The 9,770-nt window shown below is 35.3% G+C and overlaps 1 pseudogene across 1 annotated transcript; it reads right to left on the bottom strand.

Moving 5' to 3' along the window:
• Positions 1-3,805: 3,805 nt before the first annotated feature.
• On the bottom strand, positions 3,806-6,087 carry LOC149195710 (protein STRICTOSIDINE SYNTHASE-LIKE 6-like; annotated as a pseudogene). The gene is made up of 5 exons (XR_016254612.1): positions 5,620-6,087; positions 5,485-5,552; positions 5,097-5,333; positions 4,870-5,002; positions 3,806-4,277 (listed from the first exon to the last, which is right to left on the bottom strand). The product of XR_016254612.1 is annotated as a protein STRICTOSIDINE SYNTHASE-LIKE 6-like (transcript).
• Between the last annotated feature and the right edge of the window lie 3,683 nt (positions 6,088-9,770).

The raw sequence follows: 9,770 nt of genomic DNA, 5'->3' as shown, positions 1-9,770 counted from the left end.
CCCTCACCCAATCTGTTATCACTCAATTGAGAGTTTATTGGGCTCATTTATACCTTCTCCCACAAGCCATTATACAACATTTGAATCGACTAATGGTTAAGTTTATCTGGTCGGGTGCGTCTCGCACACACAAATATCAGCGGGCTAGACTGGAATAGATCTCCCTGCCAAATAATATGGTTGGATGGGGTATTTTGGACCTGAAGTGATTTGGATGGGCACTATTATCGAAGATGCTGTGGAGGGCCATTTTTGGGGAGGCATATGGGGCAGCATAACCAGGAAAAAATACTTGAAGGACAAAACCTTCACTGTTTGGATGCGCAGTGGGACTATCGAGGTCTCCGTGGGCTCGACAATATGACGTAGTTTGTGTAAAATTAAAAATATATTCTTGCAGAACTTGTGCTGGCGTCTGGGTACGGGACATCAAGTTATTATGGGACTGGATCATATTATGGGAACTGAAAGACATGGATTTTTTTTTTAGGAGCTTAAACATAAATTAAACAGGAGGGGTTTAAGTGATCCAAGAATGGAATGGAGATATACCAATATGGAAAAATGCAAGAGATTTAGGACTAACAGACCGGATGGCACAAGAATGGGAACAAATCAAGCATATTATGAAAATGACAGGTATATGTTGGGACGCTGACGGAGATCAGATTACATGGACTAGCAAGATGAAGGCTAGAGGCGTGGTGGTGGCAGACACATACAAAACACTATGCTATCAAGAGGCACAATCAAATGAGGTATGTTGGTTTTACAAATATTGGAAAACCAAGATGCTTGTTAAGATGATTGCATTTATTTGGCTTGTATGGCATAATAAGAATCTAACATGGGGGAACCTGCAAAAGAGAAATTGGTGGGGCCAACATATTGTGTATTATGTTGGCATGATGGGGAAGATAATGTGCATCTATTTTTAACATGTCTAGTTGAAACACAGATCTCGAGATACATTGCTAATTATGTGGGATTTCCTTTTCTATAGTTTGGTAATATAGATGTTTGTTTGTGTTGGTGGAGCAACCAAAAACCATCATGGCATATGGTACCCCTTGCTATCTTCTGGGAAATATGGAACATATGTAATAAAATTATATTTGAATATGTCATGGGAAATGTATAATTGATGCTAGATATAATTAAGAGGTGGTATATGGTTGGTAGTATTCAGGACATCGGTCCTAAAAAATTGTAGATAAGGGGTCTGGACCAGAGATTACATACCCAGCTTGATTTTTTGACGGGGCGGAGCAATGGGGTATATGCGGATGTGGATTTTGGATCCAATTTTCAGAGGAACAAGAATACTGGGTACACTGGGGGGCAGGTAGAGGAACGAATATGAAGGCAAAAGTGATGGCCTTATGGGATTTATTATGGTTCATTACATTTCTAAATATTCCCAGTATACATATATATGGAGACTCTAGGATCACCATTGAGCACATTCAGGGCAATATCAAAATTAAACAACCTATGCTACATGGATGGCTCTGCTAGATTGAGCTCCTATGGAACACTTTAAGGGAATCATCACTACAACACATTTGATGGGAATATAATCAAAATGCAGATCTCATGTCCAAGAGGGGTTTACAGGATCAGCTGGATGGGATGCATATTGCAATAGTGAGGGGTGCCCACAAAGTGGATGCTGGAATTCTTCTTTTCCCTGGATAAATGACAACTACAACAAGGGATTTAGACATCAGTGCCTGTTGTTTTGTTTGCTTTTTGTTTTTTTGTGAGAACTAAAATGATGATATGCTGCAAGTTTCATGATATTGTAAACTATGTATTTTGGCACTTCGTAATTTGTTTATATTCTGTTGACATGGAACCTAAGACTCTTATTTAACGCTGATATATGATCGGTAACTGTTTAGATGTCACAAATCTAGTGCCAAGTATTTTGGCTTTATATATCCAAATATACAATGTAGATGACTTGCCTATAGACTGGTTATGAATCATTATGTAACCAATTTGATCAAAATAAGATATATCAAATCGAATATATGTACTGTATTTTTTTTTTATATATAATACAGATGTTTTAACAACTTTTTCGGCTGTGATAGTAAATCGCATTCACCAAGCGAAGCTTCTGAATCAAATTCTCGCAAGTATGAAGTATGTCATTTGACTGTCGAACGTGCTGCTCACTGAATTTGTTACACTAAGCATCCAAATCCGGGCAAGCTTTCAATATAAATTTTTCTCTCGAACCATATGTTCCAATATTATTTTCGTTTTTTGGAAATAAATATTCACGCAGAATTACCATGACTTCTAACTGCACTATTCTCTGTGTACCAAGGAAAACTGAAAAATATTAAACAAATCTACAGGGATCCGACAAGAAAATACTATTTTTTTTTTTAAGTATTTTTGGACCTTTTTTTGTAATATTTTTGGATGGAGGAATTTCGATGTAGATTTTTGAAATGTGTAATTTATTTGTTAAGTTTTGGAAAGTTTTTTTGGTATATATTCTTTTGTTTAATTTGTTTAAATTTTGGCAATAATTTTTTTGAATAATAAGTTTGGGTTGAAATTTTTTTTTAGCAATTTTAGTGCTCCATAAATTTTTCCAGTGCTAAATTTATTATATGCAATAAAAAATTAATCTTAAATAACAAAAATAAGATTTGACAAATATATATATATAGAGCCAGGCCAAAAAAATCCAAGACTTAATAGGTTTAAACAATCATTTAATTTTTCAAAATATTCTCAAAATTTATAATCTATTTAATTTCAATTATAAGAGATAAAAATAAAAAGAAAAGAACCAAACTTGTTTGTGGAAACATTTTCCAAAATCTGCACTCAATTTCTTTTTTTTAATATTTTCAAAATCTGCAATCCAGTCAATTTCTGCCATCAATGTCTTTTCTCAAATATTCACAAAATCAAAAGAAATTACAAAATAATAATAATAATAATAATAAAATAAAATAACAACTGTGAAATATTCTCAAATTCTGCAATTGATTTTATTTTCAAAATATTCTGAAATTTTACATTATTTTAATTTCCCCTGAAAAATGTGTAAAAGTTTACACATAAAACATACTAATATTCAAGGAAATGTAAGTAACGTGCTTGGGTATATTAAAGTGACTTTAACTCATCTTTAGGTGGGAAAGATGGGAAGAAATATAAGATGTAACTTTTTTATATATTTTGTTTATAAAATATTTATTTTAATGAGTTGTTTTTAGTGTGAGTTTTTGGAAGTTTTTCCCTGTGGGTTTTTTTGGTCCAATTTCTCTAAAATTCAGCAGGAATTTATTGAAATCACAAGCTTGATAGGTAACCTTGCACAATCGAAGTGCCCTAAGGGTTTTGTTGGAAAGACCCACAAGACAAAACAAATAATTCACAGACAAATCCATGAGCTGGGCTCTTCTATGGATCACACAAAACATGAACCCAATGAAGGGTATTTATCCTTTTCCAACTAGCCACTTGCCTAAAATATATTGACATGCAACCACACACTAAAAGTTGTCTATCACTTAACTCAACGTTCAATCACTGACTCTCTATGTTTAGCCAACTTCATATTACAATTTCTAACAAGTTTTTCAGTGTGCTGAATTCATATATACAATAATAACACAATCAAGATTTAATCACACTAAAAGCAACTAAATTAACTAAATTTGTTTTGCAAAATAATACAAAAAAGTAAATATGAAATTGAGAAGCGCTTGCTAATCATAGACATTGAGGGCTTCGGCCATATATATAGATTTCTCTCTGGAAAAAAAAATAAGTATTGAAATTTGAAAACAAGTGTTGCAAATCCCTATACATTTCTGAAATCGTAAAGGTGACTTCCTATCAATTTAATATTCTCAGCTCAGCTCTGAAATTTAAAAACAGGCTTTGCAAGTCCCATAAACCTCAGGATATGGTCCATATAAACATGTCTTATGGCTATGTAGGTCTGAAATCAAATTTTAATTTATTGGTATCTCTTGTTGCGTGAGAGGAACCCACCCAATGTAATCCAGAGTAAGAGACGCAGAGTACAGACAGTCTCCCCTCTTCAATCCTGTATTTATTTGATTTTTCGAATTCGGATTGGAGTACAGCGCAATCGGATCGCCCATCTCATTCACAGCCAAAACACCTGGCTCATCAACTATAGCATCCGTGACTGCACCTGGCGCAAATGTCGCCATCAGAGCCAACACGTGCCTCACAGACGGGAACTTCGTTGCAATTGTCCAGGTTAAGGTTCGGCTCTGTCAAAAATCCACCCACTCTAATTTCATCATATATCAAGGAACACAGAACCAGCCGTAAACTTAATATAACTAAGTAATAGTGGGTAGGTTTAGTTGATAGTGAGAGTTTTGTTTCCTGGATGTGGTTTAATAGTTAGGTGGAGAAGTTTGCTTCCAATATTTTCTTTCATCTGATATAGTTCAATGGTTAGTAGAGAGGTTAATTCCAATATTTTCTTTCATCTGATATAGTTCAATGGTTAGTAGAGAGGTTAATTCCTACCTATTGTATTGTCCAACCCCCAATGATTACATGGGAACCAACTTGGTTCCATATAAAAGATCCAATCCTAGGCAAAAGTATATACACCTTATTGTCCAACACCCAATAGTTACATGAAACCAATTTGGTTCCATATATGTTATGGTCTAATCCCACACAAAAATGTACACACATTAAGGTCGCCAGAAAAACTATGTACATCTTAGAGCGGCTCCATACCGGATTTCTTTTGAGTGAAAAAAAAACAATAGTTATTGAACTGCATTTCTTTTGAGTGAAAAAATTACGATAGTTATTGAACTGGATATTACAGTGATAGAATGTTACCGTCGGAACTCCGATCCAGAAGGTGCCGTTCCCGTCATAGTGGATGTTATCTGGAAGTCCAGGGAGATTGTCAATGAAAGATTCGACGGTGCCCTTCTCTGGCCCCTCTAACCAGTACTTCTGGCAGCGATACCTGTAATGAAAAACAAGGCACCCCTCAATTGCCGTACATGATCTGGATCTTTCCTTGTAGAAATAAATAATGATTGAGTGCAAGGTATACATACAGTGAAGTTTCACAGAAGACGAGGAAGTCCTGTTTGGCAGAGAGGGCCACTCCGTTGGGGAAGTAAAGATCTGTGAGAAGTACGCTTGTTGTCTTGGTGGAGGCCTCGTATTTCAGTAACCGGCCGTGTGGTCGGTACTCCAAGATGTCACATAAGTGGTCATGGAAGCCATATTTATACGAGGCATCGGTGAAATAAACTGACCCTTCTCTGCTTACATCCACTCCGTCTGCAAATCTTTCATGATATAGCCATGGAATGCAGTTATGATTACTTGAAGAATTCCTTGAGTCTACTGATTTCTACCTAATATGATTCACATATAAAAAGGCATAGAGCTAGAGTTTTAAAATAAATTTTTCGTAATGATGATGCTCAAAAACATTACTTGACTTTCAATCCATCTGCTTCGTCTGTCAGAATCTCCACATGGTCTTCCGTCACATTTAGCAGACCCTGCAACACATAATGAAAATGGAACAAAATGAAGATGAGAAAATGCAGAAACGAAGATAGGGCTCACCTGAGAAGGCTCGCAGACTAATAATTCTCCATGGCTGCCAAAAGCGAGGCCCAGAGGACGACCTCCAACATATGTCCAGTTCTCCACTAGAACATCAAGGTTATCCAGAAAGGAGATTCGCTTTATCTACCCATCCCCACAACCAGTATACAGTCTGCCTTGAGAATCGAACACCAGATCTTCTGGGTTGGGGACGAGTCCAGATCCAAGTTTGTGTGCATTCTGTAGCCTCTTGTTGTGGGCGAATACGCCGAGTCTTTGCGGAGGATGAGCAAGATCGATGTTTGCTGCATCGATTGGAGAATTTCTGAGGAGAGCCGTCCAAGCTGCTGCTGAAGCTATGCATAGCGCAGCCGCTACCACTGCAATCGTGGGATTTGCCATGACAAAAGAGAGAGGGTAAACTGTGGAAGAGAGAGTCGAGAGGCTACATACTAGCAGAGGAGAGGGAGTGTTAAAAGCTTTACCAGTGACGTTGCAAAACATGGAATCCGATCCTAAAACATGGAATTCCATAAAATCTTATCCAAAGGCCCCGCTTATTGGCATGATATTGTAGAAAGGGAAGTGGTGTCTTGTGTAGTTTTTTGGATTTTTTGAAGTTAGAATTTGGTGGAAAAATTTGAGATGAAATTTTGATTTATATTATTTAAATTGTTTTTTTATTTTATATATGAATTTAGTACCATCAAAAACTTTTTAGACATTTAAATTATGCCAAATTACTTATCCATCTTAAATTTATGATTTCAATAAATTTTTATGAGATATTAGAAAATTAAACCAGAAAAACCGAATAGAAAATTTTTTTAAAATTTAAACTAAAAACAATTCGGTAGAAAGTTCCTCGAACATGGTTTCCCATTTTATCTCTGGAAATACGAAATCCGACCACAAAGGGAGATAATTTTTTGAAATAATTATATATCAAGAACTAAGGTAAATATAAGTGAAGGGAGGTTGAGTGTCTTTTCATCCACGCCGGAACTTGACTAGCACTCAAGACTGCCATTAAGTTTAAATGGTTAAATGAATGGTGAATGTAAATGGTAAATATTTGAAATAGGTTTGAACTAAAGTTAAATTTACGTGGTGAATGTAAAGGATGAAGATATGAAGAAGTTTAATAACTGGAATATAAGAAAACAAAAATATAGATTTGATTACGATTAAAGTTATAAGAATTTGTTCAAAAGTAAGGGCACGTGTCTACAAAAAGCAAAATAAAATAAAAAAATATCAAAGTTAAAAAATCTTTTTAAGAAGTAAAGGCACGTGTTTACGAAAAGCAAAATAAAGAAACAACTATGGTTATTGGTAGAAGGTGTAATCATAAGTCTCAAAAGAGAAATAAAAATAAATAAAAAAATTCCACTTAAATTGGTAATTGACTTTGATGTGTTATTAATTCATGTAACATCAATAAAGACAAGGACATGTCTTTCACTTATTTCCATTCAAGTTGGTAATTGACATTGATGTGTTGTTAATTTACGTACAATCAATAAGGAAAAGGACATGTCTTTCACTAATTTCCATTCCAAAATACCTTTCAAAGGCTCCCTTTTATGCACCATTCTTTTCCATTCCAAAATACTTTTCAAAGTATTCTTATATAGGAATGCATTAGTTATTTTCTAAATATGTGATTTATTTATTTAAATTATAAAAAATAATAAAATAACAAAATAAATGTTTTAAGTGGTACATATTTTATATTTTATTTTTTTAATTATCCATTTATATTTTGGTTATTTGTATTTTTTTTAATTTTATTGGCCTTCACTAATTGATAAATGCTTCACTACATATTAGTTTGAAGTTAGACTATATTTTTTCAATTTTTCCCATATTTAATTTAATGTAACATTATTTTTTTATTTATATAACAAAAGAAAATATTATTATTACAAATATTATTGCACAATAATATTGGAGGCTTTATTGCAATGTAAGTTTTCTATTACAAAACATTTAAATAACTTAAGTATTTTTCTAGTGCAAAATATTGAAATAACCTAACTTTTTCAATGCAATATATATAACTTATGTTCTAGCAATGCAATCAACCATAATTCATATGCCTTTCTACAACATTACATTACATATGTCCTCAACGAGATTACATCCTATTTTTTCTTGATGAGAGAGAGATAAAAACTTTTTCCACCTACTCTATCTAGGTGTTAGACGCCTCTAGCCACCACCTTTTAGGTGCCAAACACCTCTGACCACCACTTCCTTCAACTGACTCCCCGCCACTTTCGCCCACTAGACACCTTTCATCGCCTCCCTTCAACAAATCGCCTCCCCACTACTTCACCCACTTAACTAATCCAGGTGGATATTGGTGGCCACTCACCTATTCCACTTGGACCCTCACCATTGTTTCTTTGAGTTTTTCAGTTTCCTTATTTGTAGCACAATTTACTATTTTTGGCAGTTTTTCGGGTCTTGAACTTTCGAAGTCGTTTTGAGACCATAAATGACATTTTTTTGGGAAAATGGGGCCAACATGGGTCTTTAATTGATGTTGGCCACTCAAAAGTTGTAGTTCTCAGATAGATCTTTCTGTGGTAGAAAACAACACTGGTAGAACTATAAAATGTTTAAGAACTGAAAATGTTGGTGAGTTTACTTCCAAGGAGTTTGACAACTATTGCAAGGATGCAAGGATCGAGAGACATAAGATTACTGTGTATACTCCTCAGCAAAATGGAGTTGTTGAACGCATGAACATGACTCTTTTGGAGAGAGCAAGGAGTATGCTGAGTAACGCTGGTTTGCAGGAGGAGTTGTGGACAGAAGCGGTGGCTACAACTTGTTATGTGATAAATCGGTCACCATCAACAACGATAGGTTGCAAGATTCCTCAAGAGGTATGGAAAGGAGATCCTTGTGATTATTCTAAACTCAGAGTGTTTGGTTGTGATGCATATGCTCTAGTGCCTAAACATCATCGAACTAAATTAGATCCGAAATCGAAAAGGTATGTCTTTGTTGGGTATGGTGATGGAACAAAGGGATTTAGATTGTGGGATCCTACTACCCGCACAATCATCATCAACAGAGATGTAAAGTTTGATGAATCCTCTCTTGTACAGTTAGATGTAGATAATAAATTGAAACGGGATGATGTATCTGATTTTCAGCACATTCAGTTTGACAGCACTTCTAATGATAGTCATGACGACCATAGTTCAGATTCTAGTCATGAACAGGTTTCAGAATCAGGTTATGAACAGGGTTCAGATGGAGGTCATGAACAGGTCTTAGATGGCGATCATGAAGAAGTTCCTACAGATGGTAGACAGCCAATTGTGGAAGCACCAGAAACATCCTTAAGGAGGTCTACAAGGATCAAACACCCTCCGAGAAGGTATGATGATTATGTTACTTTAGTTGCTTTGACCGCTAACGATAATGAACCTTTGTGTTATCAGGAAGCTGTAGAAGGTTCAAAGAGTGACAAATGGAAAGCAGCCATGAAGGAAGAAATGATGACCTTAGGTAAGAATGACACATGGGATCTGGTTGAACTTCCCAAAGGCAGGAAAACTGTGGGATGTAAATGGGTTTTCAAAGTGAAACGGGGTGTGAATGATTCGGAGGACAGATACAAAGCAAGGCTGGTTGCAAAAGGGTTTTCTCAGAAAGCAGGCATATATTTTCATGAGATTGTTTCACCAATTGTTAAAATAGTTTCAATCAGAATTGTGTTAGCGTTAGTTGCTTTGCTTGATTTAGAATTACAGCAACTAGATGTTAATACTGCATTTTTACATGGTGATTTAGATGAGGAAATTTATATGGAACAACCGGAAGGGTTTGTTCAGCATCGCAATAAGAAATTTGTCTGTAGGCTCATGAAGTCATTGTATGGTCCGAAGCAGTGGCCTCCACAGTGGTACAAGAAACTTGATTCTTTCATGTTGAGTCAAAAATATATAAGAAGTGAATATGATCATTGTGTTTACTTTAAGCAGTTAAGTAATGGCATGTTCATTATCTTAGTGTTGTATGTTGACTATATGTTTTTAGCAAGCAAAAGCATTGAAGAAATCAACAGGTTGAAGACTCAGATGACAAGGACATTTGATATGAAAGATCTAGGAGCAGCAAGACAGATTTTGGGCATGGAGATTTTCAAA

The sequence above is a fragment of the Pinus tabuliformis genome, chromosome 2_2, assembly GCF_031772625.1.
Source record: "Pinus tabuliformis cultivar Carrire ecotype Pingquan chromosome 2_2, CPIR1, whole genome shotgun sequence".
NCBI lineage: Eukaryota > Viridiplantae > Streptophyta > Pinopsida > Pinales > Pinaceae > Pinus > Pinus tabuliformis.
Note: the sequence above shows the minus strand (reverse complement) of the source record. Positions and strands in the feature narration are given on the sequence as shown.